The sequence below is a fragment of the Octopus bimaculoides genome, chromosome 9, assembly GCF_001194135.2.
Source record: "Octopus bimaculoides isolate UCB-OBI-ISO-001 chromosome 9, ASM119413v2, whole genome shotgun sequence".
Classification (NCBI taxonomy): domain Eukaryota; kingdom Metazoa; phylum Mollusca; class Cephalopoda; order Octopoda; family Octopodidae; genus Octopus; species Octopus bimaculoides.
Window position 1 is genome coordinate 11,340,304 of NC_068989.1, and position 9,828 is coordinate 11,350,131.

The 9,828-nt window shown below is 37.9% G+C and overlaps 1 protein-coding gene across 8 annotated transcripts in view; it reads left to right on the top strand.

Moving 5' to 3' along the window:
- Positions 1 to 9,828, top strand: part of LOC106879997 (uncharacterized) — a 320,939-nt gene that overhangs the window by 220,447 nt on the left and 90,664 nt on the right. For 3 of the 8 annotated variants that reach the window (XM_052970418.1, XM_014929780.2, XM_052970415.1), the window contains exon 2: positions 6,944 to 6,982. The exons of the other annotated variants lie outside the window; for them this stretch is intronic. The gene's annotated coding sequence lies outside the window, so the exon portion shown is untranslated. The remainder of the gene's footprint in view (positions 1 to 6,943; positions 6,983 to 9,828) is intronic. 8 annotated transcript variants of the gene reach the window in all.

The window sequence follows — 9,828 nt, forward strand, 5'->3', positions numbered from 1 at the left end:
TCTCTCTCTCTCTCTCTCTCTCACACACACACACACACACACACACACACACACGGAGTTAAGCTGTTTTGCAAAACAAAAACAAAAACAAAACGAAAAAAAGTTGTCAAACTTCTAACCATTTTTGGGATTATCTAATCAGCAAGTTCTTTGATTAATTAATTCAGACCAAAATAGAATTAAGAAAACAAGAGCTTTTCTTATTGTCTGGACAATTAGATTGTTTTCATTAAAATCTTCTTACTTGGGAAACAGAAACTGCATTATGAAGACAAAAGGCAACGCCGGTCAGATATTTCCTATCAACATTTCCTATCATCATCATCATCACCACCACCAGCAGCAGCAGCAGCAGCAGCAATAGTAACAACAACATTATTGGATTTCTCTTTGTTTGATGCAGTTGCTCTACACCAATGGTCCCTAACAAAGGTCCACAAGACCCTTGCTGAGGGTCCGCATAATGTTTTGTTGTTAAAGTTTATGAGCAATAAATTAATTGTATACTTCTACTGTAGGTGTGGCTGTTAGGCGCAGGAGTGGCTGTGTGGTAAGAAGCTTGCTTCCCAAACACATGGCTCTGGGTTCAGTCCCACTAGGTGGCACCTTGGGCAAGTGTCTTCTACTATAGACTCGTGCTGACCAAAGGCTTGTGAGTACATTTGGTAGACAGAAACTGAAAAGAAGCCCGTTATGTGTGTGTGTGTGTGTGTGTATATATATATATATACATACAGGTGCAGGCATGGCTGTGTGGTAAGTAGCTTGCTTACCGACCACATGGTTCCGGGTTCAATCCCACTGTGTGGCACCTTGGGCAAGTGTCTTCTACTATAGCCTCGGGCTGACGAAAGACTTGTGAATTGATTTGGTAGATGGAAACTGATAGAAGCCCTATGTTCGACTAAAGGCGGTGCTCCAACATGGCTGCAGTCAAATTGACTGAAACAAATAAAAAAATATATATATTTATCTATCTTCTATTTGTTTTATTCATTGGGCCACAGTAGAGCATTGTTTTGAAGGGTGTAGTCAAAGAAACTGATCCCAAAACTTATTCTATCAATCTTTTTTGCTGTGCTTCTAACTTACGGGGACAAATAAATTGGCGCTTGTCATCAGTTGGTCATAGGGGACAAACATAACACAAATACAAAAAAGACACACACACGACAGGCTTCCATAGAATTTCTGTCTACCAGAGTCACTTACATGCATTGGTCAACCTGAGGCTATTGTGAAAAACACTTGCCCAAGGCATCAATGAATTAGGATTGAACTTGAAACCCACATGTTTGCAAAACAAGTTTCTTAACTGCACCTGTGTGTGTGTGTGTGTGTGTCTGAGATAGGGGGAGAGAGAGAACAATACCTTATTGGTAACAAAGTTAATTAAAACATTAAAGCATTTCAACTTTTATGGGTTTTAGAAAGTTGAATTTTACCCCTAAAAGAGTGGAAAAAAACCTCCCCATATTCCTTTTTTCGTTTTATTCTTCTATATTCTATACATTCCTTTGGACCACTGAAAGTATTTTTCCAAGGAAATAACAAACCTGTGATAGTTGTTTATTTAATTCTAAGTTACTCATGCATGTGTAGGTGTAAAGGTGAGGCTTAACATATTTGTCATCATGTGCTTTAGAATTGAGAGCACTTCCAGATATCAAACCACAACTTTTCAGAGCCCTGTGTGTGTGTGTGTGTGTGTGTGTGTGTGTGTGTGTGTGTGTGTGTGTGTGTGTGTGTGTGTGTGTGTGTGTGTGTGTTGTTCATTTTGTTTGTTTTTACATCTGGACTTTCTATACCAGCATGGGTTAGATGAATGCATTATCGAGGCAGTGCTTTACAGTTAGATGCTCATCCTGTCATCAACACTTAACTGTGTCCCCTGCCACCCCTGTAAGGGATTTTTTATTTCACACGTCTCTGAAGATGTATAGCCTCTGGACAATTAGTTAACGGGAGGAATAACAAATAGTTTCACCACTTGTTGCTTGCAGTATTTGGAGAATATGCGAAAAAACACACACACACACACACACATGTATGTATATACACACACGCATCTGTATACATATGCACACATACACACACACACATACTCATACGTATATACACACACAAGGTGGGCTTCTTCCAGCCAGTGTCTGCCTACAAAATTCTTTTACAAGGCTTTTCATTATTTGGGGCTAAAGTAGAAGACACTTGTCTAAGATATCGTGCCATGAGATTGAACCTGAAAGCATGTGGTTGGAAGCAAATTTCTTAAACACACAGCCATGTCTGTGCCATATATATATATATGTGTGTGTGTGTGTGTGTGTGTGTGCATATATGTGCATGTATGTGTGTGTATTTAATATTTAGGTGTATGTCTGTCTCTCTCTTTCTTCATCATTTATGTATTATATTCTCAATTAGCAAAAAATGACAATTCCTAATTGTGCTTGCTAGATTTCAAGTCAGTCAGTACAAAGATAAAAAAATAATATAATCTCCACTCTTCCTCCTCTTCCTCCTCATTCATCTTCACTTTATTCATTTTTCCACAAGGGCAGTGATTTTAGGGGAGTGGAGGAGTCAATTACATTGATCCCAGTGTTCAGCTAGTACTCACTTTATTGGACCCGAAAGGATGAAAGGTGGAATTTGAACTCCTGGCACACTAATGATTCTATCAGCTCATCACCCTAATAATAACAATGATAATAATAATAATAATAATAATAATAATAATAATAATAATAATAATGATCCTTTCTGTTAAAGGCACAAGACCTGAAATTTCGGGGACTTGTCACTTATATCAACCCCTGTGCTCTACTAGTATTGTTTCATTGACTCTTAAAAATATGAAAGAAAATAACCAGAGCAGAATTGGGTTTTTTTTTATTATAGAAGAACTTTAAGAAGAGAAGGTGGAAGTGGTCAGAAGGTGCTGGAAAGTGATAAAAAAAATAATGATGGTGTGGTGTCAACAGTATGGTCCTTCAGAGTATGAAGGTGGGTAGGAAAAAGGGTGGGACGATGGCGTCAGAAATGAGTAGGGGATGTCTGGTTGTGTGGAGTAGCAGAAATAGTAATAATGATACAGTAAATAGAAGGATGAAAGACAAACAGACAGAGAAAGGGTGATGATGTAATTGTTGGCACTCCGTCGCTTATGACGTCGAGGGTTCCAGTTGATCTGATCAACGGAATAGCCTGCTCTTGGAATTAACGTGCAAGTGGCTGAGCACTCCACAGACACGTGTACCCTTAATGTAGTTCTCAGGGATATTCAGCGTGACACAGTGTGACAAGGCTGACCCTTTTGAATTACAGGCACAACAGAAACAGGAAGTAAGAGTGAGAGAAAGTTGTGGTGGAAGAGTACAGCAGGGTTTGCCACCATCCCCTGCCGGAGCCTCGTCGAGCTTTAGGTGTTTTCGCTCAATAAACACTCACAACGCCCGGTCTGGGAATCGAAACTGCGATCCTATGACCGCGAGTCTGCTGCCCTAACCACTGGGCCATTGCGCCTCCACGATGATGTAATATATATAATAAAAAAGCAAAGGTGGTTGGAATTGCTATGAAATAAGGCTCAGTGTATCCTAGCCCCCATCCATCCTCCATTCCAGGCGCTATTTCCTCTCCCAGCTGCGCCCTCCAGGCAGAAATAAATCACCGGCGCTTTCTCACACACTCTAATTTTCCCACTTGTAACCTACCCAGTAGGTCTAAACTTATCTGCACAATATCATATTGAACAGGATTAGTGATAGGTGGCGAGGGAGCATTCTCAAAGACATTCAGAACATTCTTTATTGACTAAGGATTGTCATAGTTGCATGTTGTTTTAGAATATTCTTTTATCAGATTAACTTTCACACCGATTTAGTTGAAATGTAATCAAATATAAAGACTAGAATTTGAGAAGACTGATGATGATCATATACATTGGCAATTTAACCTACCTCATTTTTAGTTTTTAGTTCAGAGGTAATATTGTCTCCAGTGTTGCATGATCTGAACTTCAAGTAGGTGCAGGCATGGCTGTGCGGTAAGATAATTGCTTCCCGATCACATGGTTTCAGGTTCAGTCCCACAGTGTTGCACCTTTGGCAAGTGTCTTCTTTTTTTTTATTGCCCACAAGGGGCTACACACAGAGGGGACAAACAAGGACAGACAAACGGATTAAGTCGATTATATCGACCCCAGTGCATAACTGGTACTTAATTTATCGACCCCGAAAGGATGAAAGGCAAAGTTGACCTCGGCGGGATTTGAACTCAGAACGTAACGGCAGACGAAATACTGCTATGCATTTCGCCCGGCGTGCTAACGATTCTGCCAGCTCGCCGCCTTTGGCAAGTGTCTTCTACTATTGCCTCGGACTAACCAAAGGCTTGTGAGTGGGTATAAATGGTTAAAACTGAAAGCAGCCCATTGTAACTATCTGTGTGTGCATTCATGTGTTTTGTCTCCTACCACTACTTGACAACCAGTGTTGATGTGTTTATTTCCCCATAACCTAGCAGTTTGGCAAATGGGGACCAATAAAATAAATACTCGGCTTTAAAAAAAAAAAGTACTAGGGTTGATTTATTCCACTAAAATTCTTCAAAGTAGTACCCCAGTATGGCCACAAAAAGGTGTAAATTCCTATCGGGGACTGAGGAACATAGAATGAAATTCAAAAGTAGCTTTCAGCTATAGGCATAGGAATGGCTGTGATTAAGAAGTAACGGTTATGGTTGCTTTAATTGATCTCCAGATCCATATTCTATTGGCAAAGTTGCAAAAAACACAATGGTTTTCAATTGTATTTATTTAAAGTAGTGTGGTTTAGAAGCTCGTTTTGTAATCATGTGGTTTCATGGTTCAGCTTCACCACATGGTACTTTTGTGAAGTGTCTTTTATTATAGCCCTGATCCAACCAATGCCTTGTGAGTGAATTTGGTAGACAGAAACTGTGAGGAAGCCTGGCAGAAACATTAGCATGCCAGGCGAAATGCTTAGCGGTATTTCGTCTGCCGCTACGTTCTGAGTTCAAATTCCGTCGAGGTCGACTTTGCCTTTCATCCTTTCGGGGTCAATTAAATAAGTACCAGTTACGCACTGGGGTCGATATAATCGACTTAATCCCTTTGTCTGTCCTTGTTTGTCCCCTCTGTGTGTAGCCCCTTGTGGGCAGTAAAGAAATAGGAAACTGTGTGAAGCCTGTTGTGTACACACACTCATACATACACACACACACACACACACACACACACACACGTATGCATGTCATTGTATCTTTGTACTCCCTGCAGCCGGGCAATTGGTTTTGATTCATGTCCTCGTAACTCAGCAGTTTGGCAAACCAGATCAACAAAATAAATATCAGACTGTAAGTAACAGGGTCAAATTGTTCGACTAAACCCTTCAAGGCAGTACCCCAGCATGGCCACAGTCGAATGACTGAAGCAAGTAAAAGATGAAAGATCTCCAGAAATCTTTTGGAATATAACTGAAGAAGCTGCATCTTTTATAGCTTGTGATGGAACAAGCAGTAGGAATAAGCAGCAGCAGCAGTAGTAGTAGTAGTAGTAGTAGCAGAAGCAACAGTAGTAGTAGCAGCAGTAGTAGTAGTAGCAACAGCAGCTGTTGTAGTAGTAGTAGTAGTAGTAACAGCTGTAGTAGTAACAGCTGTAGTAGTAGTAGTAGTAGTAGTAGTAGTAGTAGTAGTAGTAGTAGTAGTAGTAGTATAATAGTAGTAGTATAGCAGCAGCAACTGTAGTAGTAGTAGTAGCAACTGTAGTAGTAGTAGTTGTTGTATAGTAGTAGTAGTAGTAGTAGCAGCAACTATAGTAGAGTAGCAGCAGCAGCAACTGTAGTAGTAGTAGTAGTAGTAGTAGCAGTAGCAGCAGCAGCAGCAGCAGCAGCAATAGTAGCAGCAGCTGTAGTAGTAGACATTTAGGAGTGTGGGTGAGCGGGTGGGAAAGTTTAAAGAGAACAGTGTGTCTTTTTGTGTATGAAACTGTATTAATGTTGTTTATTCAACTTTGAAGAAGTTATTGTCCTAATTAAATGTTCTGCTTTGTGTTAATTACATACCAGTATGATTTGTAGGTTTTTAGGATGATTGTTTCTAGTTTCTAGTATTAGTCTTACTAGGCTGACGAATGATCTGTTCCTGTGAATGACTATTTAAGAACCACAAATGGGCAGCTGAGTTGATAAAATAGCAGATAAACACTTGTTTTATGTTTATTGGTCTATATCCTAGCACTATGCTGTATTTGTGGTCATCATACTTAATTCTAACAGATAAAATGGAATCAAAGGAAGCTGGTGGTGGTGGTGGTCAGTTTTGGAAAGATTTGTGTTATTTAGAAAAGTGAGGGAAAGAGTACAGTGAAATTGCCGTGGGGAGTGTTGTATCTAGAGTTTTATAGCCTCGACATTTCAGCAACTGGCTGCAACTGATGGGTCTGTAGCCTGCTCAGCTCTGTATTCTGCTCATTTGAGAGATCTTATCTTACTGGTACTTGGCAACCCCACCAGTGTGAGTGTCACATAAAAGGCACCCAGTACATTCTGTTAAATGGTTAGCATTAGGATGGGCATCCAACTGTAGAAACCATGCCAAAGCAGACATAGGACCTGGTGAAACCCTCTGGCTCCTCTGTTCTTGTCAAACCACCCAACCCATGACAGCACAGAAAAAAGAATGTTAAATGATGATAATGATGACGAGGGTCATGTACTGGGGTTGATCTAACTCAACTCTTTCTCTCTTTATTTTCTTTCTCTTTATTCAAAATGCAGCACTACATATATTTTCATTTTATGTAGTAAGTTTCATAAAATAAATATTAGAAAACTTTCATCTTTTGTGTTAAAAATAAACATTCATTCTTGTTACTAAGATACTAATGGTTCTCTTTTTTTTTTTCTTTGTGTTTGTTTAGGTAAGTGTTTCTCTGCTACCATTTTCTTTGCTGCTAGTGGTGAGTATGTTATTATTATTGGTTGTTACCTTTTAAATCGGTCTCCCTCTCTAATATATATATTTTTAAAAAAATAAACTAACATTAAGTCTGTAAAAGATATTTATAATAATCTTAATCTGCTTGTTACAACATTTGTGTGTTTGAGTGTTATGCTGTAAACAACCTTAACTAAGAAACTGAAATGAAGACAGAATTGAGAGTTTTGATATGGTGAAAACAAGTTGGAGGATTATGTTCTAAACAACGTTAACTATAGAATAAAATCAAATTATTATTGAAATTTTTAATGTTACCAAACAGTTCTCTGAAAATCCATAAATTTATGTTTCAAAATAGAATATATATATATATATATATATCGCCATGATTAATCGCTGACCAAAACATTCAATTTTTTTTCTCCGTGTTTTTCTCCTTGTTTTCTCCGTATTCTTTCTGTTGAAGAGCGTAGCTCGAAACATTAAAGACTTTCTGCATTCCTGAGCGTCAAACTAATACATCCTTTTGTTGTTTACACCACCTGTCCTCGTCTGTTGTTGTTTTTTTTCGTAAATTCTCCCATATATATATATATATATATATATATATATATATATATATATATATATATATATATATATATATATATATGTATTTATTTATATATATATTTATTTATATAAGGGCATTACTATACAATAATACCTCACGCTATTATTGAATTTATATATATATGTATGTATGTATGTATGTATGTATGTTTATATATGTGTGTGTGTGTGTCTTGAAAGGGTAGAAAAATGGATTATTCTCAACGCAGCACTCAACCCTGGCTTGAGGATATCTATGCTCTTGAATTGTAGTCTTAAGACTGAAATTCTTTGGGTGTAGAAAATTCAGGTGTCATATCGGAAAAACCAATGTGTGAGTTTAACAGAAAGTAAAATATAAACCAAATTCGAAGATGAAGAAATAGTTTATCGCATCATTAATGACCATTTACAATTGTTTCAGTACCAACTCTGTTTTTAATGCCATTGCATGCAAAAAAGTTCAATGTGGAAAGTTATGTAATATTCGCAGTTTTCAATACTAAAGTGGCATTTCGCTAGACTTGTGTTGTAAGAGCGCATCTTTTAATGCAAATCTGATGAAGTGCTGCTCTAGTGTTTAAAACCCATGAGTATTATGTTACTTTTCATATGGAACTTTTGCATGAATTAATATTAAAAACGGGGTGCTACAGAAACAATTGTAACTAGTCATCTTTCTTTGTCTTATTTGGATTATATATAAATACCCACACACGCACACACATATATGTATATACATGAAACCATATAGTATATTTTACATTATATACACAAGTGTATTTGAAATATTACTTCCTTGCTTGTAAAATATGCAACACATTAGGGTATGAGACGTGTGTCTGCCAAATTTGTGCCAAAACTATTTTCAGCTGACCACTCAGGTTTCAGTTGCACAAGATCTTGATTGTGTCAAGAACAATGAAAACTTTTTGAAAATTTTGCGTAGGACTCTGAGCAGGTATCGCCAAGTTTTTGGCAAAATTTGATGCAGGTTTTCTGCTCAACTTTCTCTGTCATGGTCAATGTAATGATCATACACTACACACCTTCCTTCCAAGCATTGCTGGACACAGCGGAAGTGAGCTAGAATGTTAAAATTTAGTGCACCTGTACTGAAGAATTTAAGGTCAATCTTTGCCTAGTGGCTTTACTTTGCATGCTTTGGTTTCGTTACTATGGCAACAGTCCGGTTACTTATTGATCAGACCACGTATAATGTAAAACATCTCATTTGGTTTCAGACTTGTTCCACTGCTTGACATGATAAGCATATTTCTTCCATTATACTCTTAAGGTAACCAGTATCTTGTGTGTGGGAAATGGAAAAATTTGGTTGAGAGACATTATGCTGAAGTACGTCTTGTGTGTGTGTATGTGTGTGTGTGTGAGAGAGAGAGAGAAAGGGAGAGAGAGAGAGAGAGAGAGAAAGGGAGAGAGAGAGAAAGAGAGATCAATATTGTTAACATTATCACACAGTGCTCTGCAGATCCAGAAATTTATACATCAAAGTAGCAATAAAAAAAAAATATTAAAAAAATTATAAAGTGTAAAATATCCGTGTGTCTGCGTCTATTGGGTACAGTGACAGTGTTTGTGAGTTTAAGGTGCTAGACTACCTCACCTTGTGTTATTAAGTTCTGATGTTTAACTTATACTAGGCCCATTGTTGTTGTGCTCCTGAGCAAAGCACACTCACATAACATTTGCTTCTGTAGGTAATTTGCCTGGCTGTGACGGAAAACAGGTTCCCATCTTCATGGTTGAATTATGCATATTTGGTATTTGAAAAAAAACAACAAAAAAAAAGAACAAGTTGTAAAAAGAAAAAAGAACAAATAGACTCGTTCCAATTGAACCCCTTTCATAGTAGTCTGCTCTGAAGTTGTAGGGTTATTTGTATGATGATTTTTGTTTTTATAAAGTAGCATACGCAACACTCCTTTCTGGTGTGGCTGTCTATCCTATTATGGATATGTGTGGAATTCTTCTTACACGATACAGTGAGACTCCTTCTTCTCCTCTGTATTGAGACTCATTACAGAATGACCTCTCCTCCTCCTCCACCCTCTCTCTTTATCTTTCTCTCTTTCTCTCTCTCTGTGCTCTGTACTTTCCCTGTTTATATTCTGTGTGTAACTCTTTCCTATTCTGACTGTTAATTGTCCACATTTTTGTTGAAGTCAGATGCGTGTTCTTCATGTAGGCACAGCATGGTTAAGTAATGGTTCAGAAGAAGTTCGCTTCACAGTCACAAACAAGGTCCCCCCCCCC